Source organism: Dermacentor andersoni, chromosome 5, assembly GCF_023375885.2.
Source record: "Dermacentor andersoni chromosome 5, qqDerAnde1_hic_scaffold, whole genome shotgun sequence".
Lineage (NCBI taxonomy): Eukaryota > Metazoa > Arthropoda > Arachnida > Ixodida > Ixodidae > Dermacentor > Dermacentor andersoni.
The window spans coordinates 44,942,802-44,956,289 of record NC_092818.1 but is presented as its reverse complement, the minus strand read 5'-3'; the positions used below and the strand labels follow the sequence as shown (position 1 = coordinate 44,956,289).

Genomic DNA, 13,488 nt, shown 5'->3' with positions numbered 1-13,488 from the left:
ATCTTAACGTGCACCCAATGGACGGGACACGGGTGGTTTTGCATTTCGCATTGATAGAAATGCGGCCGCCGCATAGAGGATTTCAACGCGCGACCTCGTGCTTAGCAGCGCAACACCATAACCACTAAGCCACCGCCACTGGTAAAAATGCCTGAGGAGTGCCGACTTTTGTTAAATCTCATGTCATTAAACGCTACAGAACTGGACAGCTAGAGGAACATTCTCGCTTCTACGCGAATGAAAACTTATTGTGCCTAGAGCGTTACAACATTTGTTTGCATTTGGTCATAATACAGTAATGTGCGACTTACATATGTGTCACGGCTTTTTAAATCCGCACTTGTGACTGAATCAAGTAAGCAGCCGATAAATAACGCAGTAAAGTAGTACACGTGTCAGACATGCTTTATCGCTTGTGATGATGATGCTGGACTTGCCTTCACTCTTCGCTGCATCGCAAAGAACTACCCATGAAAAGAGCACTTGCTCTCGCAGCGCACGTTGCATTTATCTTACAGAGGCAACGCTAACGTATTTTGTGATATATTGCCAATGCAACACCACTACTTTTTATTCAGCGTAAACTCACTCAGTGATAGATTATTTTGCCATTGCTATCTTGCTGTTTTGACGCATGGCAGGTATAGCAAGAGCGAATTCAGATTCAGGGCCTGTACTGCCGGTGCGCAGATAACGGAATGAACAGTGGCTATATATATGGGATTGCACGTCGGCACGCAAACAAAATCACGCGCGCTGGCGTGCATTCAAGAGAGCTAGCCGCGGATCCATTCCAGCCTGCGAGATGAAGTCCGCCACCGCTGCACTGATGCTCCCGTTGTTACTGTTCTCGGCATCTGTTCCGGTCATGGCTCGGTGTCCCAGCAACGAAGGCGTCTTCAGTGACTGTGCCTACACCGAGTGCTCGCCGGGCGAGTGTGCCGCTATCGGCCTCGAATGTTGCCCAAAGCCTTGCGGTGGAACCTGGTGTGTCAGAGGCGAGTACATTCGTTACGTTTCTTTCGCTCTCAGGTTCTGCGGAAGCGTGCGCTCAACTGTAGGTTAAAGGTGTCGGGCCATTCTGGTTCAGCTGTTCTATTCTTTATAGCCAAAAAGCTGTCGTGCGTATATTTCCACTGGCAACTTTCATAAGCAGCGTTGGCCTGCGTGGCACGCTCAGCGCGGTGGCAGCCACAGGAACGTGTTTTCAAACGAAATGTGTTCTCGGCTTGAATCGGAAACTTATCATCCAGCTTCGTCTGAGGCACTTGGCCGTGCGAACTACCCCTTTCAGGTTACCAGTTCAGCCGGTGGACTAGTATTGATGGCACGAACGACGAGCCATCGCTGCATACTTTGCGCAAGCATAACATCATGCTCACCAAAACGACTGCTACAGCTAATCTTGCTCTTTTATTCTTTATAAAAGTCGCGGGCATCCCTCGTAAGATGCATCGCCTGTTCCGCCTTCACGCAACACAAAGTCACACTTGCGTGACAGCACGTTCCCTTCGCTCTTACCATGTACCTTTTCTTCTTTCTGCAGGTGTTCTGCGCTAGCCGCCAAAGCCGTTGTGGTACTATGGCACTGACCGCCGTCATTTCCTGTGACGCCTGCGTACAGACCATGTTGCCTTTACTCCGCCGCTGATGGAGAAAATAAACGCTTAGCACAAGACATCCGTTTCTGTCTTTGCTGTGTTCTCACTGTCATGTTTCGAGCAGCTAATAGTTTTACTTTTTTCATGCATCCACATTCTCCTTGGTCGGTCGCAGACGGAAGGCATAAGCCAGAGGCTCGAAATGGTGCACAATTTAGCCCAATATCCAAACTTAATTTGATCGCGTTTGCACAACGTGCAGAAGAGCCAAAGAATGTCCACGCGACATGCAGGTGACGCGAAATACCGCGCATGTGATGGTGTGGTCACTAGCATAGGGAAAAGTAGCGACTAATTCATTTCTGCTCGGGTAACATGATAAGCCCAGAAAAATCATTGGTAGACTCGAGTGCAGTTGCATTCGCGTAATGACAAGCATTGCGCGAGTCGTGAAAGCGCGTCGGAGCTGTTAGGGGCCCTGGCAACGCCATGCGTGCTTTTTTGCATTTCTACTTCCTATTGTGAAAGGCTGAGGGGAACCCGAACCAGCTAAACCAACACGCCACTCGTTCGTGTTATCGCTACCATACCGGTACTGTGCCGGAATAGGACGTCGCTTGCCGGTGGCTTCGTGCCACGCATCAAGGACTGGCGACGAAAATGTAGACGCCAGCATTGGCGGGTCCCCCTCCGTTGTCTCCACTTCCCCTCCTAGATTGCGGATGGCGGCAGTTGCGTGGTCGTTGACCCAAGAAAACACCCAGATGCTCGCACTACAAGAAAACTCGCACGAGTCTGAGAAGAATTGCTTGCATTAAATTTAGACTTGCCACGAGGCCGACGTATATCTTTAGCTGAGTGCGTTGGATGTAGCTTCTATTTACCGGCATTGCCAGTTAAAGGTGTTCCGTGTTGTCCGCGCTAAATGATGGGGTGCCATCTGCTAGGTCGAAATCAAACTCTGTTTGCCATTCAAGGTGGTGTCGTCGCAAGTCAATAGTGGTGCGGAAAACAACCGATCTCGGTAATACCTACAAAACATGGCAATAATTTGTCACGAGAGTCAAATGTGATTTGGTGAAAGATGTTTGTACCATGCATTTCTTGCTGTCGCGACTGAGCGCAGCTGGCAAGATAGTGTTCATATTGAAACTATTGGCCTGGGTGCGGCATCGTAGTTACGTAATCGGGGTAACCAGCCGAAGCCGCTGCGCGGACTTCAGAGTGACAATAAAAAATTTGTAGCTTCTACTGCCCCTCCCCCTTCCGAAGAAGAAAGAAAGTAGAACATTTGGTAAGCGGCCCCTTCCGGTGGTTCTCCCCGACCGTTACACTTGTCGTTTCTCGTCGTTGCTTGTGAATTTTGTGGGTGCGATTTCGCCCTATAAGGTAGCTTTATTCGGAACGAACTCCGATTTTCCTATTCATAGATATGTAAAACGCAGAAATGTTTTTGTGAGACGATTGCAGTACCAAAGTAAATGAAATTGGGTACCCCTGGGAGTGATCATGAAGTTTTATAGAGTTACTCTAGGAAGCCGATTTTAATTTTTTATTCGGAAAGACATTTCGATAGAAGTTAACGAAAGTCTGTAAGTAAAAAAATTGACTCGCCATCCCGACCCTGCGTAAGTGGATGGCCAGCGAATATACTGTAAAAAGCACGAAGCTTAAAAATATTGTAACGACGTGGGATCGACGAGTATGCGTAGCAGCACCGCCAAGAAACGCACTTTATCAGTCGTCCAAGGGAACAACAACAACGTCTTCTTCGTTTCCCCCGCATCACCTAAAAACCCGCGCTACTTCAGCGTCGTCCCCACTGGCGCATACCCGCTGAATTAGAGTTCTGCCAAATATAGTTGTGTCATTTGCTCCCCCTTCAGAAAAGATCATCGTCCCGATGATAGAGGCTTGGAAAGCAGCGGTAAAGAACTGCGCAGTCTTGGCAGTCCTCATAGTACGGCTTCATCCGCAGCACGTGAACGACCTCGGGTAAATGCCGTCGGCGCTTTGAACAGTGCGAGCTGTCTGGAACGACTTCGTAGTTGACGTCACTGATGCGTCGGAGAACTATGTAGGGCCCGAAGTATTTGCGTAGGAGCTTTTCAGAGAGCCCACGCTGTCGAATAGGTGTCCAGACCCACACTTTGTCACCGATGTTGTATGTTACGGCTTTGTGCCGAAGATTGTAGCGTCTGGCGTCAATGTCCTGTTGTTCGCGGATTCGCAGACGCGCAAGCTGCCTAGCTGCCTCTGCTCGGTGTGTTATCTCTTCAGCACCCGTCTCGTTGTCGTCAAATTCATGAGGGAGCATTGCGTCTAATGTTGTTGTAACCTCACGGCCGTATACGAGACTGAAGGGCGTCTTGCGAGTGGTCTCTTGACGAGCCGTATTGTACGCGAAGGTGACATAAGGTAAAACCTCGTCCCAGTTTCTATGCTCTACATCTACGTACATGCTGATCATATCAGCCAATGTCCTATTGAGTCGTTCTGTCAGTCCGTTCGTTTGAGGGTGATACGCTGTTGTTTTCCGGTGGGCGGTACCACTTAGACGTAGAACGATATCTAAAAACTGGGCCATGAACGCAGTACCTCTGTCCGTGACGACTACTGCGGGAGCGCCATGCCTTAAAACGATGGATTCCAGAAAACATCGTGCCGCTTCATCTGCTGTTGCCCGTTGAGGGCACTTGTCTCGGCGTATCTAGTGAGATAATCCGTGGCAACGATTATCCACCTATTACCAGTAGTAGACGTTGGGAAGGGGCCCAGAAAGTCCATGCCTACTTGTGCAAATGGTGTGGCCGGTACGTCAACAGGGTGCAGTAAGCCGGCTGGTTTGACGGATGGCGGTTTACGACGTTGGCAATCCAGACATGTCTGAACGTAACGTTTAACGACCGCAGTAAGTCTCGGCCAGTAGTAATTCTGCCGAATCCGTGCCAATGTGCGAGTATAGCCCAAGTGCCCAGCAGTCGGCTCGTTGTGGCAGGCGTGTAAGATTTCACGTCGAAGCGGTGATGGGACAACAAGGAAGCAGTTGCTGCCGCTAGGCGAGAAGTTCTTCTTGTAGAGGACGTTGCGACGCAAGCAGTATGATGCCACCCCTCTTGCGAAGAGCCTCGGCACGCTGTTGGTTCGTCCTTCGAGGTAATCAATAAGCGGCAGCAATTCAATGTCATCCCGTTGCTGGCGTGAAAGATCGGCAGTATCCACGAGTCCCAGAAAAATTGTGTCGTCATCGTCTTGTGCTGCCGGCTCAACAGGAGACCGAGAAAGCCAGTCGGCGTCTGCATGCCGTTTTCCCGACTTGTATGTAACAACAAAGTCGAACTCTTGGAGTCGAAGACTCCAGCGTGCGAGCCGGCCGGAAGGATCTTTCAAATTAATGAGCCAGCAGAGGGAATGGTGGTCACTAACGACGGTGAAAGACCGACCATACAAATACGGACGAAATTTCAGAACTGCCCATACCATTGCGAGGCATTCTTTTTCACTGGTGGAGTAGTTAGCTTCGGCTCGGGATAGTGTCCTACTGGCGTAAGCAATCACTTTTTCGCTGTCGTCCTGCCATTGTACTAGCACCACCCCTAGACCTACATTACTAGCGTCTGTATGCAATAACGTCGGGGCATCCTCATCGAAGTGTGCTAATACGGGAGGCGATTGCATGCGTTGCCGGAGCTCGTGAAATGCCCGCTGCTGGTCTTCGCCCCAAGTAAAAGGCATATCTTCTCGGGTGAGCGGTGTTAACGGCCATGCGATACGCGAGAAATTCGCAATAAATCGCCGGTAATATGCACAGAGTCCCAGAAAACGTCGTACGGCTTTTTTGTCTGATGGAATCGGGAAATTAGCGACGGCGGCAATTTTATCCGGATCAGGTCGGACTCCTTGGCTACTGACGACGTGACCGAGGAACTGGAGCTCATGAAAGCCAAAATGGCACTTCTCAGGCTTCAAAGTAAGACCGGCAGAGCGTATCGCTTCAAAAACAGTTTTCAGCCTTCGTAAGTGTTCGTCGAACGTTGCGGAAAAGACAATCACGTCATCCAAGTACACCAGGCATGTTTGCCATTTGAGTCCGGAGAGCACAGTGTCCATTAGACGCTGAAATGTTGCTGGCGCCGAACACAAACCGAAAGGAAGTACCTGAAATTCATAAAGTCCGTCAAGCGTCACAAAGGCTGTTTTCTCACGGTCTCTCTCATCGACTTCGATCTGCCAATAACCGCTTTTCAAGTCCATTGAGGAAAAGTAGCACGAGTTTCGCTACCTATCCAAGGAATCATCAATACGTGGCAGTGGATAAACGTCCTTCTTTGTGACCTGATTGAGCTTCCGATAGTCGACGCAGAAGCGCAGGCTACCGTCCTTCTTCTTCACTAAAACTACAGGTGATGCCCACGGACTATTAGATGGTCGAATAACGCCATCTTCTAGCATCGTCTTCACTTGTTTTTGTATTGCTTCGCGTTCCTTTGGGGCCACACTATAAGGGTTTTGTCGGATGGGTCTGGCGTCGACATCAGTAATGATGCGGTGTTTGGTAAGTGGCGTTTGACCAACTCTTGACGCAGAGGAGAAACAGCCCTGGTACTGCTTGATGAGCTCAAGCAGACGGGTCCGCTCAACGGCCGTTAACGTCGGATTAACGTCTACAATAGGTGCAGCTGTGTGGATTGTAGAGGCCGACTCCTGCGCTAAGTGGCAGTCTTGTATTTCTGTCACTTCGTCGAAATAGGCGCCAGCAGTGCCTCTAACGATGTGTCGGCGCTCCCTACTAAAATTTGTCAGCAAGAGTTCGGCGCTTCCGTCGATTACATTGATAAGTGCTCTGGCAATGGCCACACCGCAATTCAGTGCTTGCGCACTGATGTGTTCAGCGACTCCAGTCCCACTTTGCAGGCTGTCACAGCGCACCTGTACGAGAGAGCAACTCCGCGGCAAAAGTATGACGTCGTCCGCGGCAATACGTAAGCGAGGTTGTTGTGGCTTCTCATGGGTGACATTATCTGAACTCGTGGCAAATGTAACGCTTCTGTCACGGATGTTAATCACGGCGCCGTACTCCCGTAGGAAATCCATGCCCAATATAAGTTCTTTACAACACTCAGTAAGGATGACGAGGTTGACGACGAAGGTTGAACCGACGATTAAGAGTCGGGCCGTGCATTTGCCGACAGGTGTCATCAACTGACCTCCGGCGGTTCTTATGTTGGGCCCGTGCCATGGTGTCTTCACCTTCCTCAGTTTGTCAGCGACCTGTAAGCTAAGGATTGAAAAATGGGAGCCAGTGTCAACCAGAGCGGCTATTTCGTGGCCGTCAATGCAAACGATGAGCTCGGCGCTGACGATGTCAGTTACGTTTTTCGTACTTCTATCCGTCGTATTCGTCGTCGTGCTGGGCGTCTTTTTCGTCAATGTCGTCTTCACGTCGTCGTTCGTCGATAACGGGGGATGTGGAGCAGTTAGAGTATTGGCAACACCCCCGGAGGTCGCTGCGGCTAGTTTCCCCGTCGAGGGCTAGGCGATCTGCCCCTAGTGACGTCAGCAAAACTGCGACGAGTCGGCGAATTGTAGCGCGCCGGAGATGGAGAAGGAGAACGTGGTCGGGGCGTCGTCGTATTTGGTGGCTGACTGTTCACAGGAGCGTCGTTGTAAGCGCGTCGACCGTCGTACGGAGAATAAGCATAGTTAGCAGGAAAGCTTGGGTGTTGAGAGGCGCGATAGTTGTTCCATTTGCGGCAAACTCTATAGACGTGTCCAGCTTCACCACAATGGTAGCACACTGGTCGTCGATCGACGGTGCGCCACAAATCGGTTTTCCGACGCTGGTAGTTCGGCTCTCCATGGAGCCAAGGAGTGGCGTGCGCATGTCGAAAATACGGCGTTGTTTGTGCTGGCATGATCGGCGGGGTCGGTAGAGTCGACGAGGGTGACGATGTCGGCTCTATTTGTGGCGTAGGTGGTGTTGTAGTTATGGGAGTCAACGGCGTTGAAGTTGCGTTGAGTGGACGGCGAACAGCTTCCGCATAAGTGAGGCGCCGCGGAACGTTGCCACAGTCTGGCGCTGAAAAAGCTTGCCGGACTTCCTCCCGGACTACATCAGCAACAAAAGATAACGCTGGCGTCGGTTCCGTAGGCGCAACCACAAAGCCAAGCTGCCGAAGCTCTTCTCGCACCACTTCTCGGACAACTTCACGCAGAGACATGTCGTTACTCGCAGCCAGTACGGAAGTGTTCGCCGTCGAGTTGCCCATGTCATGCTGGCGGTATCGTTGATGCAGGGCCCGTTCAATGGCTGTAGCCTCTTTTGTGAACTGTGCCACTGTTGTCGGTGGATTTCTCACAAGGCCGGCAAACAGTTGCTCCTTCACTCCTCGCAGGAGATATCGCAGCTTTCTTTCCTCTGGCATGTCTGGGTCTGCCCTACGGAAAAGACGGGCCATGTCTTCCGAGAACATAGCAACACTCTCATTGGGCTTTTGAACGCGGATTTCAAGGAGACGCTGCGCGTTTTCCCTCCTGTCAATGCTTGAAAAGGTATCCAGCAGCTGTGTGCGGAAGTCGTCCCACGTGGCAAAGCTCCTCTCCCGGTTTACGCACCACGTACGAGCATTGTCCTTCAAATAGAAATAGACACTCGAGAGTTTGTCCGCCGAGCTGGTCTTATGGTTATACTGGGCAACGCGCTCGAACTGGTCTAGCCAATCTTGGACGTCTTCAAAGGCATCACCATGAAAGCTCTCCGGGACCATAGGATTCTGCAGTGTTACTTGCGATGGAGCTGCGGTGGCCATGTTATTTGTAGGAGGCAAACGATTTCTCGAAGTTTCTTGCAGGGGACTGGACTCGGGCGCTAAGCCTAGCAGGCGACGACTGAAGCGGTGGACCGGTGTTTCGATGCGCGATGCTGATTCCGGGCTCGATCGTCGGCTCCGCGAAGGGGTGCCAAGCATGAAGAATACCCAGCACCTCCACCAGTGTAACGACGTGGGATCGACGAGTATGCGTAGCAGCACCACCAAGAAACGCACTTTATCAGTCGTCCAAGGGAACAACAACAACGTCTTCTTCGTTTCCCCCGCATCACCTAAAAACCCGCGCTACTTCAGCGTCGTCCCCACTGGCACATACCGGCTGAATTATAGTTCTGCCAAATATAGTTGTGTCAATATGTAGCTATCGCATAAACAACTATCGCATATCTCTCAACTCCATCGGCTAAAGCATCTCAAGTGAGCAAAATTTATATTTGTTTACAGCTTACGCAAAATGATTGCAGTGCTTACAAAGATTTTTGAGAAGTGTAACTCCAAAGTTAGTAGCATATTAGAAATTGGTGTGCAATGCATCAATATTGTCCGATTTAGTAGTTATTACGTGCAGTTCAACGAATTGTGATATCGTCTTTCATAGCTGTGTTAGAGTTATATACATATATACTTGAATTTCTTTTAGATTTTGCAACATTCAATAATATTCATGAGAGTATTGACAGCCTAATAAAGAAATAGGCTTGCTACTGTCACTAGTTTTTTTTTTCTTAAGTGCAACAACTCTCAATGGTACCAGTGCTGTAATTGTCCAGAAAATTAATTTCACCATTTCCTTGTGTTAGACAACAGCGGCCGAGCTAAAACTCCCTTTAAGCCTTCCAGTCACCTGGCCAGGAACGCTGCTTTTGTTTCCTTTTTATAGCGAGCACCTGTTATCGGTACATTTCGAGCTTTTTCTGTGCAGTGTCAGGGCATTCTCCTGAATTCCGCACGATTCTGAAGGTTCGTCTCCCTCTTTAGTAAATTGAACTGCAGCTTAGCACTCCCAGAGTGGACACGAATATAATATTATCAGGTGACAATTAAGCAAAGCTGGCAGCTGTTCTTCTGAGACAGCACTTTATGTGATCCTCAAGTAGCAGACGATTCTTGGCAATTATCTCGTAGCACTTATGCGAATTTACAGGTTTTTTTGCGCAGACTTGATGCCACGGCACTATTTTCCTCTCCCATTCGAAGTGCTCGCGACTGTACGGGGCTAATCGAAACAGCCGTGAAGCTTGCCTTCTTGAACTAGATAAAGAAACAATATTTATACTTTCGAGAAAAAATAAACCAGATCCCACGCAGCGCAGGAATAGATCTTCTGCAAAGCATTTTGCAGGCAGTTGGATACCCTGCATGGTTTGTGATAACGCCAAGCGTTATTGGATGGACCAACGTGTTTCTACAAAACGAACAGCTATGTATCGCGAGCGAGTGTGTGACGCCAATTGCAAGACGTCGGTGACAAGGATCGCATGGCGTTGACGGGCATGATTTCTACTCCAACCGTTCGACGGCACCTTGCGATATGCCGACTGTCTGGATGTACTAAAAGCCTTGAGTATAGTCCAGCGTTTCTAGCGTGCCGGCTAGCAGTCGGTGAGGTGGGATACGTCTCGCTGGGGAGGCCAGGATCGCGGAAAACTGGCCCCTGTATACTGGAGCGATAAATAAAGCCCCCAGCAGCCCAACGACCAGCAGTTGCTGCAGCGCATAAGTGCGCAGAGAGCGAGTGATTTTTCGTTTGCTGAACGCACAAACTCGGCCCGCTCTCTTCACTAAAACTTAACTGTAAGTCATCTTGGTGCCAGCCAGCCAAGATAGAGCGTAAATCATTCGGCAGTAGCAGCCTCAGTGTTAAATAGGACATGTTCTATTAGCACACCAGCCTACGCCAAAGCGCACCGAACGCCTGCGGTCACGTCGACGCCGCTGGACCGGTGGACTGTAGAGCATCCAATTTTTACCGGCATACCGTAACTGAGCCGCGCATGGCGCGTATACATACTGCGCCGGACTATCTCCGCGCCTTATGTACTGGGCGAGCGGGAGCGAGAGAAACATGGAGCATGACGTCATCACAGACTATATGTTATACAATTGCACATAACCACGGCTATGTCTAATCGTGTATGACGAAACGACGATGACGTTTGTGCTCCGGCGATGAAACACTGAAACGTGTTTGGCCTGGACTGATCATGAAGGCGTCACAGCTTCGCAGTTCCTACATACCGTTAGCTGTTACGAAGAAAGTAGTGGATAATGTGGACGAGACAGGGAGGTGAGAGGAGAGGGTGTAGTTTAACAGAGTGTCTCAACGCATGAGCTGTCACGAAGGAGACGAGAAAGTGGCAGAAGGCGCACTCGCCAAGTGTTTCAAGGAGCTACTGACTGACTAAAAGACGTGTAAGTACTGACGTGACCTGTTTTTTATACCGCTGGGACGCTGTGCTTGAAGCCAGATGTTCGATTCCCCTGTCGCTAGTAGGCGAACCGAGAGTGTCATTGAAGTCAGCGTTTTAGCAAAGGCATTTCTCTTCTTGAGGGCAGTTGCCACCCTAACGAAAGTAATTTCCCTGGTCAGAACATCGGCTGCAGCCGACATTCCTTGTTCAACCACGTGTTATGATTTGTGGCCTCCATCGTGCTGCGTGCTTCTGTCCTGTTTGAATTTTCCGTCATGAGTAACAGAAACATAGCAAAATATCAAATATCCTGTAAATATGCAGTTTGTTTTAAACGAAAATTAAGACATGTAGTAAACGCTGAAAATATTTACCTGTAGCGCAGAAAGAGAAAAGTCGCACGTAGTTCTCCTGTGTGTCTCCTTTATTTTTTTACTTTATCCCGTTTTTTTCTGTGCTGCTGTTGAACAGAGACAGCACTTTTTCTGTCAGTGCCTGTCAGAAATAATATGTAACATATGACATTGTACAACAAATATAATTTTTTTCATCTTACATCAAAAGGTATCCTGTGACAGATAAGTAGAAAAACAGGAATAATAATAGAACTGCTTATGCCCACTATATTAAGAAAACAAGTAACATCAGTTTATCTCCAGTTCTTCAAATTGCTTAAAAGTCAATTTCTCCGGCTATAGATGAGATTCCGCTGGATATGGATCACACGTGTACGTAAAGAAGTAAGAACAGAAAAAAGTACATAACCTTTGAACGCAAGGTAAGCGCAATAAATAAATACACACTGCGTTTTGTTCAATGGGCTGTGATAGCTAATCTACGGAACTCTCCCAAGCCTGTCAATTAGTGACTGCGAATGTTTATGCACAATGTTGCGGCAGACAAAGCATCAAGCTGGGTGAGCAATTCGTATTAGGCGTCATGCTAGGTGTGCAGCGTTTGTTATGTCACCGTCCAGATATTGTGAACTGCACCTTGAAGAAATGTACATGCTTTCTAAATGCAAGCACAATCGAATGTTTTTTCGATGTAACGGAATCTGTTATGGAAAGTAAGATATCGATTTAAGTATGTCGTCACTAACTTACAAAATAGCAAAATTGTTCTCACCTGAAAAGTTTATTCTAATTTAATTTACCGCTTTTTTCTGTTTTTTTGTGTGTTCTAAAAACTAAGCAACAAAATATTTCATGGAGCCACATGGGACGAAGAGCACGTGGCAGCTCTAACATTGACATTTGATGCTTCAAAGAAGAGGTAGGTGTCATAATATATGGTACGCGGGAGTGGAAAGCTTAAACATAGGAAGGCAGTGCGCCGTGCGGGGGCGAAGAGGACACCGGCTCTTTGCAAATACCCGCGAGAGAACCATCATCATCATCATCGACGCCGATTTGGGAGCGTCGACAGTGGCGCCTCGAAAAGCGTGGCGCGAGTGAGTGTGGCCCGTGGCCCGTGGCGTGAGCAGTGCGCGAGGTTCGGCGGTCGACGAAAAACAGCTTCCTCGCTGGGCGTCTGGCCCATAGGAGCTATCGCCGACCGTGCCAATACGCCACACCTGAAGCAACACTGTCGCCCGCTGGGAGGTTACCTCGTCCCGCTCTTCCGCTGGGCACTGGTCCAGGAGGGCTGGCGGTCCGGAACCGGGGCGCTCGAGCGTTCTGGTGAGCGGCCACAGGGCTACCCCGCCAGCTGTGGACGCGACCCGGTGACTGCGGCCGGCTACCTGAGCCCCGCGAGGCGGTCCGACCCGGCCATCCAACCCGGCTGTCCGACCCAGCCGACTGTCCCGGCCGTGCGACCCAGCTGTCCGACCCGCCGGCCGACACTGTTATCCGACCCCGCTGGCCGGCATCGGTTCAACGAGGTCTCGGACACGGCGACACACGCTTCCGCCGGAACTGTAGGCTAATCATAATCCACCGATCCATAGATATAGTGCATGTCGCCTATGAGGCATTTTGGGACATTGTCACGTGTGTGTGCCGTTATCTGTGTCGTGTTCGTCAATACAAGTCTGATGTGTGTTTTTGCTTTCGCGTGCTGCTTCTCCCTTTTCCTGGAGTGATCCGGCCCCAATAACATCACAAACTGGCGAGCCTGCCAGGATTCACTCGTAAATACAGTGAAAGGGGGCAGTTTCGCTTGAGCGCAGACACACATTAGTAGACGGCACCATGGATTTAGAGAAAATCACGGCTATAGGACTCCAAATAGGGTTGTCAGGCGCAGAACTTCGCAGATGGATTGAGGCCGAACAGGCAAAACAAAGGGACGAGAGAGCTGCGGAGCGAGAGGCAGCGAAGGAAGCTGCTGAATTAGCGCGCTTAGCTGACGAGAGGCAGCGTGAGATCCTCCAGCTAAAGCTGCAGCTTCAGGAAGGAGCTCGGAATGTGCCGGCAGCGGCTTCTGAAATTTTGACTGCGCCCAGCACCTCCTCGTCATCCCTCAATCCACAGAAGTTACTTCCTTTGTTCGACGAGAAACGCGATGACTTACACGCGTATATACAGCGATTTGAGCGCATAGCAACAGGGCAGGACTGGCCACAAGAAAAATGGGCTCTTGCTTTGAGCATGTGTCTGACTGGGGAAGCGTTAACTGTGATCGGTCGGATGACTGCCACCG

General features: G+C 49.8%; 1 long non-coding RNA gene across 1 annotated transcript; it reads left to right on the top strand.

Moving 5' to 3' along the window:
* The first annotated feature begins 502 nt into the window (after positions 1 to 502).
* Positions 503 to 1,678, top strand: LOC140218331 (uncharacterized). The gene is made up of 2 exons (XR_011894602.1): positions 503 to 998; positions 1,547 to 1,678. It is a non-coding gene; the product is annotated as an uncharacterized lncRNA (long non-coding RNA).
* The last annotated feature ends 11,810 nt before the right edge of the window (positions 1,679 to 13,488 follow it).